The sequence below is a fragment of the Castanea sativa genome, chromosome 5 (assembly GCF_040712315.1).
Source record: "Castanea sativa cultivar Marrone di Chiusa Pesio chromosome 5, ASM4071231v1".
Taxonomy (NCBI): domain Eukaryota; kingdom Viridiplantae; phylum Streptophyta; class Magnoliopsida; order Fagales; family Fagaceae; genus Castanea; species Castanea sativa.
This window is the reverse complement of record NC_134017.1, coordinates 17568235-17588372: the sequence shown is the minus strand read 5'-3', so window position 1 is coordinate 17588372 and position 20138 is coordinate 17568235. Positions and strand designations below refer to the sequence as shown.

The window sequence follows — 20138 nt, the reverse complement described above, 5'->3', positions numbered from 1 at the left end:
TTCAAATCAAAATTTTTATTGCAATTTCAATCGGTCGAAAGACAGATTCGATCAATCGAAAATCTAGAAATTTTTTTTTTTTGAAAAACAGAGCATTGTAATGCAGAAACTTCTCAAAGCACAATATTCCATGAATGAAATGCATGAGTATGAGATTAAAAGTTTTCAAAAACACATGAATTCAACCCAAATCTTTAAAAACAAAGATTTTCAAACTCTTAACCATATTGAATCTGTCTGGCTCAAAAACTATAAACATCTTCCCATACAACATGCACTACAAAGCTCAAACTAGTAAAGTGCAATAAAATAAGCTCATCCAAGCTAAACAAGGTACATAAATATGTTATGTAAAGACAATATGGCCAACCTTAATTACAAATCCATGATATGTAATACAAAACAAATAAAAATCGTTTTGGTTTTAAAAAATATTTATGACCAAAACTAAAAGCACATATTATGCTAAATGATTAAAAATGCAAATGCAATGCATGACAATGCTTAACTAAGCTATAGAGGGTACACAAACAAGAAATATCAATTTCTTAATTAACCAATGAGTATATGTACAAACTAGTACATACTCACGCAAAATCAGAAATAACTTAGCACTTACATAACACATACTATTCAAGTTTCTCCACAATGTCAAGCATGTTCTAAATTAAGAGAGAGATATCATAATTCATGTAATCCTCAAGAAAAATAGAACAAGACTCAAAATAAAATATTTTTGTCTTTTTGAAAATTTTTCAATGTTTTTGGATTTTTTAAATAATCAAAACAACAAGAAAAAAAAAACAACAAAAAACAAAAAGAAAACATGTCCACAATTAATTGTAAGAATTAAATCAAGGACAATTAAACAACACTCACCTTAGAGAATCTTTTCTCACTCATATAGCACAAGTCTTTGGCTTTGTAGGTGAAAATCCATGAGAAGTAGAGTATATTTGAGGGATTACACCAACTTCTAAGAAAGACTAAAATCCTGCAAATTCCTTTCACAAGCCAACAAGCTTAAATTAATTTTTTCAAAAGCATATGAAACAATTTATATGGACTTATAGCAGGAGAAATATCATCACAAATCCTAGATTGAAATACTGAATGTTTAAAGTTCAATTTCTGACAATTAGGACATATGTGACCAGAGACACCACAAAAGTGACAAACAGGAACAAATTTAGGAACATTAGTATTCCTAACAGCAAATCTAGTCTCAGTTGCTTCAACAAAGAACAATTTGGTCTAATATGACTAACAACACCACAAAGATGATAGGTAGGCACAAAAACAAATTTATTATGCTCTTTAAAAGTAGGTTTAGACATAGATTTAGAAACTTCAGCGTCTACATCAGAACTTTTACATTTGTCTAACCTAACAAAATAAGCCTTTTCTTTATTATTTCTCTTGAAATGAGGGATATAAACTTTCTCAATTTTAGGCTTAAGAGAAACAGAAACACTTCTGTTATCAACAACAGGCTTTGTACTAGTCAAATTTTCAATTTTAGATTTAGATTCAACTAACTCTTGTTCCAAGTTTTTCATCTTCTCATCTCGAGAGAAAATTTGATTTCTCAAAAATTCATTCTTTTTATTAGATTCATCTAATCTAACAACCAATTCCTCTTTTTCAAGATTAGCAATTTTAACTTTTCCTTGAATTTCTTAGCAATTTTCAAAGATTTAGATAATTCCTTATGAAGTGTTTCAAAAGCATCAATCAACAGAAACAACAGTGTCCTTTTTATTCAAATCATCACAAACATAAGCAGAAAGACACTTCAAATTATCCATGATAACAAGGATCAAGGATCAACTCAAAGATTAAAAGATCTACAACAAAAGAGCTATCCGCTCTGATATCACTTGTTGAGTTTATTTAGACCCCTTAAACCACAATTGGATTAACCTAGTTAACAAGCCAAGTTATTACTTAGTCCAAATTTCAAATCTAGGTTAACACAATCATATAATCATATCAATGTAAAGTACGGAAAATAAAAACACAAAAATATGATCACCTAGGAAAACCAAACCAGTAAAAAACCTAGGGATGATTTAACCTAGCTATCCTCAAGGTAAACTTGAATCCACTATGAAAGAATCGAAGTTGTACAATAGCGACTTAGACCACTAACATCCTATTGCTACCCACTAGTAGAACTTACTGACACGACCATGTGCAAGCTCCGAGACCACAAACCCCTTCTTTCTTGGATTCTCTAGCAAGTACAAGCACTCCCACTTGTGTATCTTTAACCTCTTATGGAAGCAATTGAACGATCATCAAGTTCTTGAAGAAATCTCCTTCTTGATAATCCCAAGCTTGTGTGAAGGCAAGCACCTCTCAGATCTCACAAGAAATTCACACAAACAGCAATATGAGCAACAAAGACTCAAGAGAGCTTTTGGGTACAAACCCTAGATCCAAAAAGAGGCACACTCTTCTCTCTCTTAGAAGCCTTTAAAAACGTGCTTAGGGTTTCCTTTATATAGTGGGAGAAGTAGATCTAAAACCCTAATCCTTAATGGGCTTGAATTGTGTTTGGGTCGACTTAAAATTCTGCAAAAAATTCCTAATGCACGATTCTCGATCAATTGAGTCTATTCTTCAATCAATCGAGCCGTGCAGAAATAGAACAATAATTTCCTGCAACTACTCAATTTCAAACTTACATTAAACCAAACTTTGAGCAAGTCTAAACCTAGACTAAATGTTTCGATCATGGTTTGCCAACACAATACACATTGAAGTTCTAATACATTAATCCCTAAGGTCTTAGAACCTAACAAATTCATCACGTAGTTCCAAGTAAGGATATTTTTTTGTGTTTTTTTTTTGTGCCATAACTTTTGCCTAGGTTGCCTTATATAAAGGTTTTCAACCTAGCGGGCTTTATTTTTATTGTAGAACTTTTTAATGAACTTCTCGTTTACACAAGGGTAAACTCGTTGTCCCTCACCCTTCTTCCTCAGTATCCTTGTTTTTTGGATAGATGCACAAGCATGGTTGTTGCTTAAAATTTGCCATCAAGAAAATTCACCTCTTCTCCCATGAAAAGGTTAGGATCAGTGTACACCCTTTTCACATTTCCATCTTCATCAAAAAGTTTAAAGCATTGATGAAGTGCAGAACTGATTATGCCATTAGTGTGTACCCAGGGGCGTCCCAAAAAAACGTAATAAGAAGTATCGACATCAATTACATGGAAAAGAACTTCAGAATACAATTCTTCTATTTCCACTTTTAATGAAATGGTTCCCATGGCTCTTTGGCCAACTTGGTCAAAGCCTTGAATGGTTAGATTGGATGGGGACAACTATTTAGGCTTCATCCCCATTGCTTTGAGTGTCTTGTAAGGGAGAAGATTTACGACTGATCCGTAATCCAATAGGATTCTTGATAACCATGCATCTCTAATCATGCCCTTGACATATAAGGGCCGATTAGGAAATTTTTCCCCGAGCTGGAGGTCCTCATCACTAAACATTATGCATTCCAAACATGAAGTGCATAGTCTAGGCGACAAGGGTTGTGAGGAATTGCCTTCTTTCTCTTTAGAAGAATCATCTTTTGCATTTTTGGTTTAATTTTTCCTTCTGTGGTAGTGACAAATGTTGGCCTGAAAGCAAAGTTACTTCATTTACCTCTCATTCATTGTCATCAATTGAAACCATGCAACATTGCACAACTTCCTCTTTCATCTCATCCTCAGAATGATTTTGAAGAAGTTCCTTAGGAAGATATTCAACTAGAGTTGTTGGCATTCTCTCAGATTGAATATATTTTCCTTCCTCTAAACTCGTGCTTTTCTTCTGAGTCTTCTTCTTTTTCTTCTTGTTTTTCTTGTAATCCTTCCTTCCATGAATTTTGACTCCTGGTTTCTCAAAGGGCATAATGATTGGTAATGACCTTTTAGCCATTTTCTTGGATTTCTTACCAATATATGTTTGCACCTCTTCTTCATTTCTATCTTTCATGTTAGAGGAATTGTCCCAACAGTCTAATTTTGCTTCAGTCATAAGCTCATAAAGACTTGGGAGATTGCTTGACTCGGCCTTGACATTAAGAGTCCTTTTGATCTTTTCAACATTATTTGGTTTTTCTACCAGTGGGCAAGGTAAAGTGGACTTTGGTTCCTCCTCAAGAAAGGAAATGATATTTGATGTAGCAGCTAGTACTCAAGAGGAACTATCTACCTTGATTTCACCATCATTTATCATTTTTTGAATTATATTCTTCAAGATATAGCATTCTGATAGAGGATGGCTTATGATTTGATGATAGCGGAAATATTTAGGGTCATCTATCTTATCAACTTTAGAAGGTCTTTTAGGCTCAGGGAGTTGCATTGTTTTTTCTTTCATTAACTCATTAAAAGTCTCTTCCACATCATCATCATCAAGGAATGAGCATTTTATTTTCTTTTTCGCTTCAAGAGTGAGCTTTTTCGAGCCTTCCTTACCTTTCCCATTTTGCCTTCCATTATTGACAAAGGTAGCCATTACTTCTCCACTATTTCGGAGCTTTTTTCCTTCTGTATTTTTTTCTTATAAATTACGCCACCTTTGCGTGGTACTCTTTTGTTGGGCAATTTGTCTTTCAACATTGCTCGCCTTAGAGACTAATGCATCAAAACTCTGATTCTCTGAGGTTCTACAGTCCCTACGAAAGTGGCAATCTCTGGTAAGAGATTGTTTGAACACATTTGTACTGCAGATTGTACAATCAACTTTTTAGAACATTGTAGATTTAGACTCCTCTATCTTGTAATAAAGTCATTAACAATTTCATTTGATTTTTGTCGAGCATTGGATAAACCAATACTTGATACTTTTTTCTTTAAGCTTACAAATTGGGCAAGAAAAGCACTTTTTAAATCATCCCAACTATGAGTATACCAAGTAAATGCAAAGCCCTTGAGAGATTGAACAAATTGCCTTGTCAACAAAGCATCTGACAAAGCAGATTCTCCATAAGCTGAATAAAAATGTACTAAATGCTCTTGAGGTCAATATGTTAAGCCATCAAATTTATCAAAATTTGGTTTTTGATAAACCGTTGGGAGTAAAACAAAATCATAATGAGCTAGATAAGGTTTTCGATATCCATAAACGGGTAAATTTATAGATGCATGAAATTCTTTTATTCCCTCAGCAATGAGTGTCTTTAATTCATCTTGTGTTGAAAAGTAGACTTGTCTTTAATTCATCTGAGATCTTTAACACTTTTCCAAATTGATCCATTAGAATTTCTGGAAAGTCTTCTTATTGAAAAGTAGACTTTGAATCTCCGTATAATGGACTATGAAAATCACTTTGTGTTTCTATAGTATTGGAAGAAGTGGTGGAGGTTGATGAATCATCGATGATAGATTGGGACATGAGGCGAGCTCTAGAGCGTGTGATAGGACCTAATTAAGGCCTTGCAAAATTATTAACCTCCTCACAAATCTCTGTCACATTTTTGTATTTTGAACTTGTCCCTAATCCAAAATTTTCTTCTTTTGCCAACAAATAGCCCTAGAAGAATGCCCATTTTTGAACCTCCAAGTTTGACTTGGCCCTTTTTGATTGTTCAGCACAAAGAGTGATTAATGGATAATGATCAAATAATTCAGAAGTTTGTCTTTCTTCTCTCCTTATATTTTTTCCTAGGACCTTGCTTGGTTGATGGCAACGTTTCAAAGGAGGCATTAGTGTCCATGGCTACTTCTTTTCCCTTGACAACAGGATCACTCTTTGGTGAAGTTATCAAGCATGTGAGGCCGCACTGCGTTTGGTTAAGGAGTCACCTTTCACTTTTTTAGTGAGATTTCTTAGTGACCTCAACCTTCGGGCTTTGAGGAGGACTAGCTTCCCTTTCATCAGTTGTTGTCATCATCACGGACTCAGATGTTCCCAAAATGATTGGAATAGAGCCAATCATGATTCAAATGGGGAGAAGCCTTTGAGCCATACCCATAGTGTTAGGGCCATTCACATTTGAACCCTCAGCTTAGGATTTTTTAGCTTTGGCATTTTTCCTCACCCTCCTTTTCCTTGAAGCTTTTGAAGTTAAAGAAACTTAGATGTTAGTCATGTGTTCATCATTTGGTACATCAAGTTTGATAGAAGGGCAACCAAGGGTGAATGTCATGCGACAACCAATTGCTCCTCGTGTAGTTGCAAGAAGCTTGTGGAAGTAAACAATCACTTGGGGAGCCATTGGTAGACCTATTTACAACACGAAATTTGATGTATAAGAAACATAGTTGGAGATGAAAAGGAGAATGGGTCCCACTGGGCGTGCCAAAAATTGTTAACCCATGTTTAACAATAATTGTTAGATTATGTTTAACAAAATTTGTCAAATTATGTTTAACAAACATTGTTAAATCATGTTTAGCAAGAGTTGTTAAATTATATTTAACAAACATTGTCAAATTATCTTGTTAACCCATGTTTAACAATAATTGTTAGATTATGTTTAACAAAATTTGTCAAATTATGTTTAACAAACATTGTTAAATCATGTTTAGCAAGAGTTGTTAAATTATATTTAGCAAACATTGTCAAATTATCTTGATAGATTTCTTAGTGACTTTCACCTTCGGGGTTTCAGGAGGACTAGCTTCCCTTTCATCAATTGTTGTCGTCATCATAGACTCAATTGTTCATAAAATGATTGGAATAGAGCCAATCATGATCTGAATGGGGAGAAGCCTTTGGGCCATACCCATAGTGTTAGGGCCATTCACATTTGAACCCTTAGCTTGAGATTTTTTAGCTTTGACATTTTTCCTGCCCTCCTCTTCCTTGAAGCCATTGAAGTAGAAGAAACTTGGATGTTGGTCATGTGTTCATCATTTGGTACCTCAAGGTTGACAGAAGGGCGAACAAGGGTGAATGTTATGCGACAACCACTTGCTCCTCATGTAGTTGCAAGAAGCTTATGGAAGTAAATAGTCACTTGGGGGGCCATTGGTAGACCTATTTACAACACAAAATTTCATGTATAAGAAACATAGTTGGAGATGAAAAGGAGAATGGGTCCCACCGGGTGTGCAAAAAATTGTTAACCCATGTTTAACAATAATTGTTAGATTATGGTTAACAAAATTTGTCAGATCATATTTAACGAACATTGCCAAATCATGTTTAACAAGAGTTGTAAAATTATGTTTTTGACAAACATTGTCAAATTAGGTTTAACATGAATTGTTATTTAGCCAAATTCATCAAACATAATTTCACCCATAGGCCTTTTGGTGTATGAGTTTTATTGATGTGAGTAGTACCCATTCAAGATAATGTATCTCTTAATTACAATCTCTTCTTTCAAGGGAAGACCCTTTGATTCCAACCACGTTGTCTTTATACATAAGTTTATTTATTTTCATGTTTAAGGAGATAAGTGTTTTTATTTATTTGTTGCTGCACCTAATAATTTATTTAGGTTGCTACGTGCCCTTGACGGGGACCAAGCTGATTCGTAGTTCTTAATTTTGAGATTTTAGATTTAAAGTCCTCAAGTATGGTTGTCCAATTTTACATGATGGACCTTTCAGTTAAATACTTGGTGTTTAATTAAGTATTGAAATAATTTTGTCTAGGGTGAGATAATTGATTTTAACCTCAACTTATGAACATGATTTGGAATGTCAAGAATCCTATTTTATTTTATGAGCAAGTTTTTAGAAATTGAGAATTGGAAACTTGACTCAAATCAATTTTTATGGTCATTTTTATTTTGGGAACTATTAACTTCAATCTTGATTAAGAAGTTACGAATCCCAAAAAAAATTAGCCATGTTGGAATTTGAAGGAATCATTATTTGGGAGTCAAGGACTCCATTCATTTGAGTAGAGTCAAGGACTCCATTAGTTTGGTAGAGTCAATGACTCCATTAATTTTGGTAGAGGTAAGGACTTCATTAATTGGGTAGAGTCAAGGAATCCATTAGAATATGGTAGAGTCAAGGACTATTGATTTGGTAGAGTCAAGGACTCCATTAAAACATGGTAGAGTCAAAGACTTTATTTAAATATGTTAGAGTCAAGGGCTACATTAATTGGGTAGTCAAAGACTCCATTTGATTTGGTAGAATCGAAGACTCTAGTTGAGAAAACACTGCACCAAAACTTGAGAGAATTTCTATTTGGTAATGTTCAAATAGGATTTACGAATCAGGGACTTGTATTTAAAGTTTCATGTATGAAGTTGGGAACTCTTCATAAAAACCAACCCTATTTGTTTTACCAAACAAAAATTCAAATTTTAAGAAGAGGGAGAGGGAGAGATTTAGAGAAGAAAGGGACTGATAAAATCTCAACCTAATGTTGATGCTGTGTGTTCCTCCTCTGCTTGTTGCTCTCTATCTTTGTCTGTGTCTCTCTTCTTCTTCTTCTTCTTCTTCTTTTTCTCTTTGTGTTTTGCTGTGTTTTTTTTTTTTTTTTTTTTCTTTTGTTTGTGCTTCTCTTTTTCTTAATCTGTTGAAACCTCTTTAATCTGGAGAGAAATTTAGAATTGGTGGTGCTAAATAGCTAAATAGCTAAATAGCTATATAGCTATTTTCATCCAAAATTTATATTCTTTGATAAATCATACTTCGACATTTTTTTAGCATCCTTTTTTTTTTGTTGAAAATTTAATATCGGCGAAAATACTCATCCATACATTTTGGCCTCATTCCCATGTTGGTCCCTACTTTTTTATTTTACCATTTTTAGTCCCTAAAATGAAAAACGCGTTCTATTTTAGTCCTTATCGTCATCTCACTAACAAAAATTGTCTACATGGCAGACAAAGTGCACTATTAGCATACTAAAAGCTGACGTGGTCATTAAAATAATAATAATAAAATTTATTTGACATTTTTAAAATGCCACATCAAATCCACGTTAGCATATAAATTAAAAACATTAATTTATCAATTTTAACTAAATAAAAATATTAAAAACATAATTAAAAACAAAAAATAATATGAATTGAGATCTAGGTTTATCTTGAACAAGAGCATGCCCAGAAAATTCAAAACCCAAAAACATATTATGTTGTCAACCAAACACAACATCATCAATAAACACAATACTCAAACACGGTGCAAACTCAATTTTCATTTTCCTATCTTTCTCACCCTCTTAGGTCAAAGACTCAAACGTCACTCTCTCTCCCTCTTTGATTTCTCTTATTTCTTTTTTCTCTTTAAGTTCAGGTTGTAGTTTTTGGGATATTTCTTTGATCTGGGTTTAGAGAAAGAGAGACTGAGATGTGGTGGTTTGAATTTGTGTAGAGAGAAAGGGGTTGAGGTCGGAGGTGGTTTGGATTTGGTTTCAGAGAGAGAGGGGCTAAGATCGACGGTGATTTGAAGCGAATTGGCGGTGAACCGGCCCTTTCGCTTTTCAACCTTCACACCATTCTCCTTCAACGTCGTTGCCAACGATCCTCTTTGCCACTCCGTCTCCATCGTCTCCACACAACTCAACTCAGTTTCTCTCTCATATTGGTGTCTCTCTCTCTCAAATCAGTGGGTCTCTCTCAATCAGATCGTGATTGCTAGGTTTTGGTCTCAATGGGTTTTTAGTGTTTTGGATTTGAGATGTTTTGGTTGTCACATCCTAGTCAGCCCCACCATAAAAAAAATAAATAAATAAAAAAGAGGTCAGATTTTTGGGTTCCCACGTGCCCCACCTAACCCCACTACTCACCATTCTCCACCACTCCTTTTCTCACTTATCTCTTCTCTCTTTAACCGGCTCACTACTCCAACTCTTCTTTCTCTTCTTTTTTTCATTTTCGGTAACACTCTTCTTTCACTCCCTCAATCTCACCGCCGGCCTCCTCTCCAAACCACACCATCTCACCATCATTTTTCCAGCAAGATCACCAGAAAAATACTTAGGAACCCTTAAGCATCTTCATCATTTTATTTGAGGTAAAAATTTCTAATCTTTTGGTGGGTTTTACAATTTTGCTTGAGGATGTTTTTTATCTAAGCTTTGATAATGATACCAATGTGATTTATGAGCATTGGAAGTGATATTTATGTGTTTTTATGTATGGGTTTTGTATTGGTGGAATTTTTGATGAGTGGGTATATATATTTTGTGCTAAAATGGCTATTCAAGGTTTATGTATGGTGGAAAAATTTAGGGGTTTTAAGATATAATGTATGATGGTTAGTAAATTTAATTTTGCCATTGTCATTGGATTTATTTGGAGTTAGTGAAATTCTAAATTTCTTGTCTTGGAGGATATGTTGATTTTTGCTTTCATGGGTCTCTTAATGATGTAGTGTAAATCTTATGAAAGCTAGTCATAATGTTAGAGATATTATGAAATGGATTAACTTTATAAATTGAAGTTGATGCCTTGTGAATAAATTTGTTGAGAAACTTTAAGAATGGTATATATTATTATTGATGAGGTTAAATACTAGGCTTGCCTAATTAAGTATTTATTTGGCAAATCCTAAATTTTGGTTAGATACAATTTCAAGCTCTATACTTATTGTAATAGGTTTATTTGATATTGTTTAGGTTCTAGCTAATCTTCTTGGAGCTTGGAGAGTTAGGCTTTTGTGGTTGCGAGGTAAGTAGCTTCTTAATGAGATATTTTTAGAAAATTACCATATTTCACAAATGATATTTTTGGGTCAAACACATTTTGAAAAATTATATATGAATATATGCTTTCTTAAAATTGTCGTGTTGTGACCCTATTACATATTAGTATATATAGAAATGCATTATATTTGGTATTGCATTATGGTAAAGTGTGAATTGTTGATATGGAAAAGTATCTATTATTTAATCTTTGATAAGGAAATTATGGAGTCTATGGTATAATAGAAAATTTATCTTGTCTTAGTACTTGAGAAATTGATAGAAAATCTTTTTGGCAAGAATGAAGTTGAAAACCTTATAAACTTTGTGGAACTAGATTATTTAAGATTTTTGTTGAAACTACTTGGATGTAAACTGTCACGCCCCAAACCCAAGTGAGAGCTAGGCACGTGACAACGGCCACACACTTATAAAGTTTACACCCTACAAGTATGTAAGGCCCTCATAACAATTAAAGAGTTATCCTCAAAGAAAATTTCATCAAGTCCATAAATTTGAAAATATCCTCAATAATCAATTCTCGAAAGATCTTCAAATAATAATCTTCCAACATCAAAATAAAAATAAATAAATAACTAAACCCTTTAAATTTGAGGGTCCACACAAAATGGTAATCTTAAACATAAAAATTCAAATCTTATTCCATTGATTTCCTAAACTTCACTCAGGCACACATCCCAGCGGAAGCCCCAACATATGCTACTCTTCCTGATCAAAATCTGAAAGGAGAAAGAGGGAGGGGGGGGGGGTGAGGACAACTCAATAAGTAACCAAAATCCTATGAAGTTCTATCAAGTAATAGATCCATAAAGTAATAGGTGTAATATGTGTTTTCAAATTAACTGAAGAAGTTTCATAGTCTTAAAATAATAGGTTGCACATAGATCACATACTTTACTCTTACAAGTATATCATAGATGGTTTAGAAAATAGTAAGTTTCTCATATATCTAGAAGCCATAACTTACAATACGTTCCAAAACTCATAAGCAGTGTTTGTGTCTCAAAATAGTTCCAATACTTAAACATTTCCATAATCATATGTGTAGTTTAAGGACTCAAAATAAATTAAATATTCAATGAAATTCATATTTCTTAATAATCTTATGACTATGGTCACGCTATATCCCCGCGACTGGGCATCAGAGTACCAATGAATAACCCCCATTGGCTGGGAATCAGAATACCAATGAATAACTCCCATTGGCTGGGTATCAGAGTACCAATGAATAACCCCCATTGGTTTGGGTATCAGAATACCAATGAATAACCCCCATTGGTTTGGGTATCAGAATCAATTCATGGTTAGACTGTCTATAATCATATATATGAACTCACAATTTCTAACAAAATATATCTTATTCAATTGCATATACATATAATCATATTTTCAATATTTTCAATACATTTGTGATATTTCTATATTTCTTACTTTAAATCAATATAGCAAAAAAAAAAAAAAATTAAATAAAATAAATCTTATATTCAATGCTCATATATATTTGTGAAAATTTTTTATTCTTTACTTTGAATCAGTATGGCTAAAAACAATTAAACAAAACACATCATATATTCAGTAACTAGATATATTTGTGATAATTCTTTACTTTGAAATTTGTGATACAATAGAAATAAAATTGTAACAATTATAAACAAATTTTTAGTAGTTAAAAATACATTAACATAAGCAAAATAAAACTCACTTAGGATAAGGTTACTTACCTCCAAAAGCCGTATCAAAAGGAACTTCTCCCTAACACTTCTTCTAAAATTCTTAGGTATTACCTAAAATAATTTCGCAAGTACCATTCACTCAATAATCAAATAATTTAAGAATGACTTATAACGGTATCCGGCCAAAAGAGAAACTACTATAATATCCAACAACTGTCCATTGATATCTCACATCAAAATTCTACATATTCATAATATATATATTTCATTTACTTCCTACTGCTAATAGCTCCCTAGGAATAAAGCCTATATAATACACCATACACAGCCATATATAGTCAAAAGTCAATTTGAAAAGGACACCACCTTGATCTATCTTCTACACGTGTGCTCTTTTTTTTTTTTTCTTTTTTCTTTTTTAATTTATTTGTCAGAGACTTCAAGTCCACACCATGACTTTCCTATTCACCAAATCCACAAGTCGGTACAACTTCTTAAGGCAGTAACTTGTGTAGAACTGAACTCACCATGCCTCACCTTGTGCAACTTCCATCTACACTTACACGCATGACACAACAATGGGCATACCAAAAAAAAATCACAATACCGAGGCAGAAAAATCTGCAGGTACAAAGTCCAGTATACCAAAAATAAATCTAAACTTTTATACGATTGCATTATTCTAACTGTTGAATATTTAAATAATTTCACTATTGGCCAAAATACTCACATAAAAAATACTCTAATTCCAAATAAAGATTAGATTTAACAAGAAAGAAATTCGTAGGTTCTTACCTCAATTGTGCAGTCAAATCTTCTCTACTTGAGTATTTTGGCTAGTCTCCTCCCTCAAAACATCTGTCAGTATACGCTGACTTAAATTAGACTATATAAACTAGGGTTTCAACCTTATTTTCTAAAAACCCCTTAGTAATTTTAATTATAACAATTGACCCCATAAACAAATTTACTTAAATACCCCTCCTTTTAATTTTTTTTCTTCTTTTCTTTTCGGGTATTACATAAACTATGTGAGCATCATGTAGTTTTAACACCATGTCATGTGTGATTTTCCGGTGATCACCCAATTTGGTTCGTAGTCTTTGTCACAACGGAATCAAATCCAGATCAGTGCCCTTTCACTTTGGATGACGCGTTCTTCCCTGCTGCCCATGGGGGGAAGAGGTTCCTTAATTGTGTGTGGGTGAGGCTGCTGTTCATGGGACCAAGAGACCACATGCAAGAGAGGGCCTATTTGACGCGCTCTCTCTGCTGCCCATGGGGGGAGAGAAAAACCTTGAGGGTATGGGTGAGGCTGCTGTCCATAGGGTCAAGAGTCTGCATACTAGAGAGGACAATATTATGCCAGTTGTGAATGGGTAGATCCCCTGACCAATCTAAGTGGTAGTGTGGTATTTTTGAGAAAATTTACCATATGTTAGATATTATGACTTTGGAAATTATATTGTTGATGCTCACAAATTATAGTATATTGTTTCAAGGTAGTTACTTAGAGAAATTTTGTATTTCATTATTTTATCATTTTTGTCATATTATTATTATTGAAGATGAAACTTGCATTTCCCCCACCCCTATTAATTATGCTACTTACTGGGCCCTGTCTCATCCCATTATTTTTATAAACTTTTCAGAGTAGGCAACAATATTTTGAGATAATTTTTTAGTGGCTAATAGTAGTTAGACTAACTACTGATGGAGGCTGAACTTTTGTAATGGAGTTATTTGATATTGTACATCTTAGAATATGCTTGACTCATTTTTTTGTATATTATAATAGTTGTGACTGTATTCCCACTGATAGGACAAGCTGTTGATATGTAATCATTATTCAGACCTCTATTCTTTTGTGGCCAATAGTCCTTGTAATTAATGTTTAGAACTCTGACTTACTTTGAGAGTATTAATTATTATGATAATTCTTGATGTTGGTACTTGATAGGATTTATGTGGATTGAATTGTCAAAAATGAAAAGTTTATAGGTACTTGAGATGTCTTTCTTACGCTTTGGACCCTTAGGGGTTCGGGGCGTGACATTGGTCTTAATGGGTTTTGATGTTTGATCTACTAGAGGTTTTGGGTTTGTGTGTTCTTATGTTATGGAGGTTATTGTATTTGTGATCTTGTATTATAGTTGTGTTCTTAAGATTAAATATCTGGGTTGTGTTCATGTTTAAAATGAAATTAGAACTGAATTCATGTTTATTTTGGGTTTTAATTCTAACCGTGGTTTGATTTGACCAGATCTAATACTGATGAGGATTGGCTTGTGTTTTGGTGTATTTTATTGATGAGAATCAGCTTTGGGTTTTAGTGTTTTTGGTTTTGATCTGACCGTGGTTTGAATTTCATTAGTTGATTGTGTTAGAATTGTTGAGTTTGATCATGGGTTTTAAGTGTTTTTCCCTGTTTTGATGCTAAGAAAATGCAAGAAAAGAAAAGAAAAGAAAAGAAAAGAAAAGAAAATCTTGGGTTTTTAATTTTTATGGACAACCATGTTCTTGGGGGAAGAATATAAAGAACAATCAATCATTTTCTGGAGAAGAACATGGGAAAAATCTACACATTCTTTTGAAAAATTAATGAAAAAAAAATTAGAACATTAGAAATTCTTTGTTTTTAAAATATTAAATTAAAATACTATTAAAATGCTAAAATGACATATTTTAAATACTAGATAAATTTTTTAATATTATTTTAATGGACATATTAGCGTTTACTGTGTCAACAGTACATTCTATTTGCCACATCAGTAATTTCCTTTAAGTGAGTGATAGTAGGGACCAAAACGAAACGCATTTTTGATTGAGAAATAATATGTCCACAATATTTTTATAACAAATCTTAAGTGGCAGGTTGTTACTAGTTGCCGTTGTTGGAGCATAAAAGTAAGTTCAAGTTTAAATCAATAATAACTAACTACCTATAATTTGTTGTTGTGAATATATTCTAAAAATGTTGTAGATGTAACATTTTTTTTTTTCATAATTTTAAGGACTAAAAAAAAAAAAAAAAAAAAAAAAAAAGGGGGGGTAAGGACATGGGAATGAGGGCAAAATTTCTGCCTTTAATATTTCAACAATTTGCATTTGCTCTCTGTTTGGTTTCTGAGAATATTGTAAAAATTAAACAGAAACTGGAATGTTTCAACACCCAATTCATCCCTGAATCTGTCAACAAAATCCTATGTCTTTTTTATTGTTTTGGGTTGTTCCTGCTTTCCCAATATCTTTTCCCCTCCCCGCTGTTTGGTTGCTGACAAATTGAAGGAAAATGGGATGGGGAAAAGGAAAGATAGCATTTTGATCTTATGTCTTGTATAATGCGAAGAATCAAACATAGCCAACTAGTTGGGCTTAGAAGTCTTCTAAATGGGTATTTCTGAAATTGTATAATTTCTTTTTAGAAGTCTTCTAAATGGGTATTTCTGAAATTGTATAATTTCTTTTGTTCTCCTACATTTTCTCAGCAATCAAACAATTCTTTTTCGAAATTTGGTAGTAAGAGTACGAGGCCCATATTTTATTTTTTTAATTCAAGTTAATCAATCTAATTTGTACTTGTTCATTGTTTGATCAGGTAGTAGGAAATGAAGCTGTGAATTCAGGTCAATACCCTTTGGTTGTGAGCGCTTGGCCCTTCTTAGATGCTGTTAGAGCTGGTTGGAGGGCTGTTGACAGTGGCCTTTCAGCCGTGGATGCTGTTGTGGGGGGTTGTTCGGCTTGCGAGGAACTGAGGTGTGATGGAACAGGTTGGATCTTCAATATGATTGTGTTTAATTAATTGAAAGGCAGATTGTTATAAATTTACATGCCCTGATAATCCAGTTGCTTTTCCCAGCATATGATTCTTTATCATGTTTTAAATTGTGGGTTGTGGTTTAGTCTTATGATTGTGCTTGATTGGGTGGTCAACGGTAAGTTCAGCTTGTTTGGGTCTTAATTTTCATGCTACAGAGTAAAAACATGTCAAAACAATTTATTAGTTAATTTATTGATTCTGAGCATATGGTTTATCATCACACTCGTTAGATTTAGAGTCTATTGAACGTACTTGGAGCCAATAGTTAAAAAGAATGGCTTCTGGTGGACAATAGAGTACTTACTTCATCTGGTTTTTTTCAGTTGTCACGGCTGAAAGCATGATGGATGAATTTGTTTAATTGTCCATTATATTTATATGATTTTTGATCTGAAACAGTTGGGCCTGGTGGAAGTCCAGATGAAAATGGAGAAACTACTATTGATGCTCTGGTCATGGATGGGGTAACCACCACTCACATATTTCATTTTCTTTTTTACCACCTATTGTTGTTCTCTTTATTGTGGCTTGTTTCTCTGTGCACATTGGAAATGGACTATCTGCTATGTGCTTGCTAAGGACATGCATATGTGACAATGGAGGTTGGAGCTGTCGCTACTATGAGGTATGTGAAGTATGGCATCAGAGCTGCTTGATTAGTAATGAAGCATACAAAACACACTTTGCTTGTTGGAGAGCAGGCCTCGGCATTTGCCATTTCAATGGGTCTTCCAGGACACACAAACCTTAGTTTATATGAGTCTATTGCAAAGTGAAGTAAATGGAAGGAAAATAGCTGCCAACCGAATTTTTGGAAGAATGTTGTACCTGCCAATGGTTGGTGGCCCATATCAACCAAGGGATTCTCTTGACCTTATTGAAGGGAATGTTCCAAAGACATGGAAACTACTGAACCAAGATCTTCTCTTGTTGGTCTTCACAGCCACGACACTATAGCAAGGGCTGTTTTTGATAAAGTAAGTTGGTGTACCATCAGAGTTCCTTTCATCATTTTCATTGCATTCAACTGAAATTATTTTTCTTGCATAGATGGGGCACATCGCTATTGGTACATCAACTAATGGAGCAACATTTATGATATGTGGCAGGTAAGGTTAACATGAGGCCTCCCAACCATCAGTGGTGATTATAAAATTGAAACAAATTGAGTCAGTAATTTTTTCGATACTTTTTTTTTTGGTCGTTGTTTGGTAATTTTTCCTATTACAAGTCACTGTCTTTTACACTTATGGATCATGTTTTTAATCTCAAGCATTGGGTTAAAGCCAAATGGTTCTTTCTATACTGAATCTGCTTTCTTGACCATAAGTATATTGGTGGTAACCAAAACATTTGACAATATGACTAATGAAAATCAGTTTATTAGAAATTAGTTTGGTTCAGAAATGAAGTAAAGATCAATAGCATATGTTAGATTAGCTGCTGTAGTGGGACAAATTTTCTCGAGTACATGGTCTGGCATTGCAAGATCCTGTGTGCCAGTATGATTGCATCACACATAATCTACATACCAGTGTGATTGGGAATATACAATGATGGGGATATAAATAACCATGTGGTTAAGTTTTTTGGTAGTTTGCTGACATATAGTAACTCACATTGGGATGATTGAAAGAATAATCACAACACTGTCAACATGGTGAAATTCTGACTGCAATGTGGAATTGCAATGGTTGATGATCTGTTTTTCACACCTTTTCTACTCACCCTTTCTGTCCAAAAAAGATGGATTATAAAAAAATTTCCTGGTTAGAGACTCTATCCCCACTGTCCTTTCAGCTGGGTCTTTTGATGAATGAATAACAGAAAAGAAGGGAACAAGCCTTGAATAATGAACATTTTACCATCAGACTACCAGAAAATGTAAAGGATAGCTGATAGATCTAAGGCTTAGAGTACAGGGAAAATCATCTATATCTCTACATTATTGACCTTGGTCTTCTCTGAGAGGACTAATGAAGGAGTAAAATTAAAATATCAGATAAAACGCCATCTTCTGAAGATCATAGTCTGATAAAATAGTTAGAAGATATGAGATCTTGAAGGATAAAGCTTGTGTACTTTTAGTTGATTATATCATATTGTTGTTCTTTGAAGAGTGACATCTTATGTCTATCCATATTGCATGAGGAATTGTAGTGTAACCATTGTCAGAATTTTTATATATATTTTATTTCTGGTCATTTTTTCTTCTATAACTTCATAAGTCATTGGTAATTTGAGCTTATAAAGTTAAATAAAACAGATGTTTCATATCATGAAAGTAGAGCAGGTCTATGCCAATTAGTGAGGATGTGCTGTATAAGCCTTTTTTCTGAAATAACTGAATGGAAGTTTTTCCTTGAATGCAGGGTAGGTGATGGACCCATCACAGGATCTTCTACATATGCTGAAGATGAAATTTGTGCATGTGGTGCAACTGAGGATGGCCGATGGTGACATTATGATGCGATTCCTTCCATGGTAATGTGAAGTTTTTGGCTTTCAGTTTTGGGATCATTTGTGTTACTGGTTGTTTTTTATCATTCAGAAGCAAAATTTCACAAGTTCTTTGAGTATCTGGGAAGCACTGGAATAAAAACTGAAAAACATTAACAGCAATATTGGTTTCTTTTACTTTTTTTACCTGACAAACTTAATATTAATTAAGAATTTGAGTTACTCATTTTTTTATATGGGTTTGCTTCAAGATATGTCTATAATCTTCATTTTAATCAACACTTGTGTATACTTACGAAATGTAATCAAGATTTATGCATGATGCTAAATAAGTCAAGCGAAAGCTTTACTAGGCTTGTTTTTGTCTCTTTACAGAGTAGGAAATCAGAACAAAATTGGATTGGCTTGATTTATTTAACTAAGCATAGTAACCATTTTGGATGGGATGAACTATAAACCCTCCAAACACACCCACCCAATCATGCTTGCCTCTGAGCTTGATTGCACCTTCAAACTGCTGATCCTTTGGAAACTTTATGCACACAATTTATGAATATGTTTTTAAGGCATGTTTGGTTGCCTGCACTCTTACCTTGTGTATCTAGTATATCCAATTATAGCGTGTTCTCATGCTTGAAACAATCCATGTTTTAGCTACAGTGATATGCCTATAATAAAAAGAATCTAATTTTCTGGTCTTTGATTTGTATCTTATAAGACATTCTCCCATGTGATTTCAGTTATCAGGTTGTGGATAGTATGAGATTGGGAATGGAACCTAAGCTTGCTGTTAAGGATGCAATATCACAACCTGTTCTTGCCACGGATGGATGTTTCAATACTTGGTGAATGATGTGGAGGTTTTCACTGTGCTGTCCTAAATTAGGAACTCTCATACATTGACTTTTAGCTTGATACTTCATGTGTAGTATTATTGTGGATGGTTTTCTATTTATTGCTGAAATTTAAGTGATATGGAATAATTGTAGTTGGATGATATTAATACGGCTAGACATACCACAGAAAATGTTTATGATATTTCACACGTCTTTATGTTGGAGTGTTATACCTATTATAATAAGAATGTGTTAGCTTGAAAGGGATACCTATATACTGCTGAAGAGAGGAGGGGGGGGGAAAGATGGTGGCAGATGGCAATGGCAGAGGTGATTCAGCAGTTGGGGGAGAGAGGAAAATATGAAAAAACAAAAGAAAATAGAAAACAGAAAAAATAAAATATTGTTCCCCTTTTGTTGTTTTGATCTTGGCATTTAATAGACACGTCAACAATGGATATCAACAGGGTTTGTTTTAAGGGCAAAGCTTCCATCTAGTGCATTGGACGGTACACGGTGTTGCATTGGATGGTACACAATGTTGACATGTGACAAAATTTTGAACAGTGTGTCCGCATCATGTTGGGTCCAAAGCACTAGACTTAAGCTTTTTTCTTTTTTGATAATCTTCAATTCTCATTCAACTCAGGAGAAGCAAGGTGACAGTCTTCCACACAAGCAAAGTAGGACTTCCGGAAGATCAATCTTATTGAAACAAAACGACTTT

General features: G+C 33.8%; 1 pseudogene; it reads left to right on the top strand.

Annotated features, from left to right (window-relative positions):
* Positions 1-15420: 15420 nt before the first annotated feature.
* On the top strand, positions 15421-19613 carry LOC142634490 (putative isoaspartyl peptidase/L-asparaginase 3; annotated as a pseudogene).
* The last annotated feature ends 525 nt before the right edge of the window (positions 19614-20138 follow it).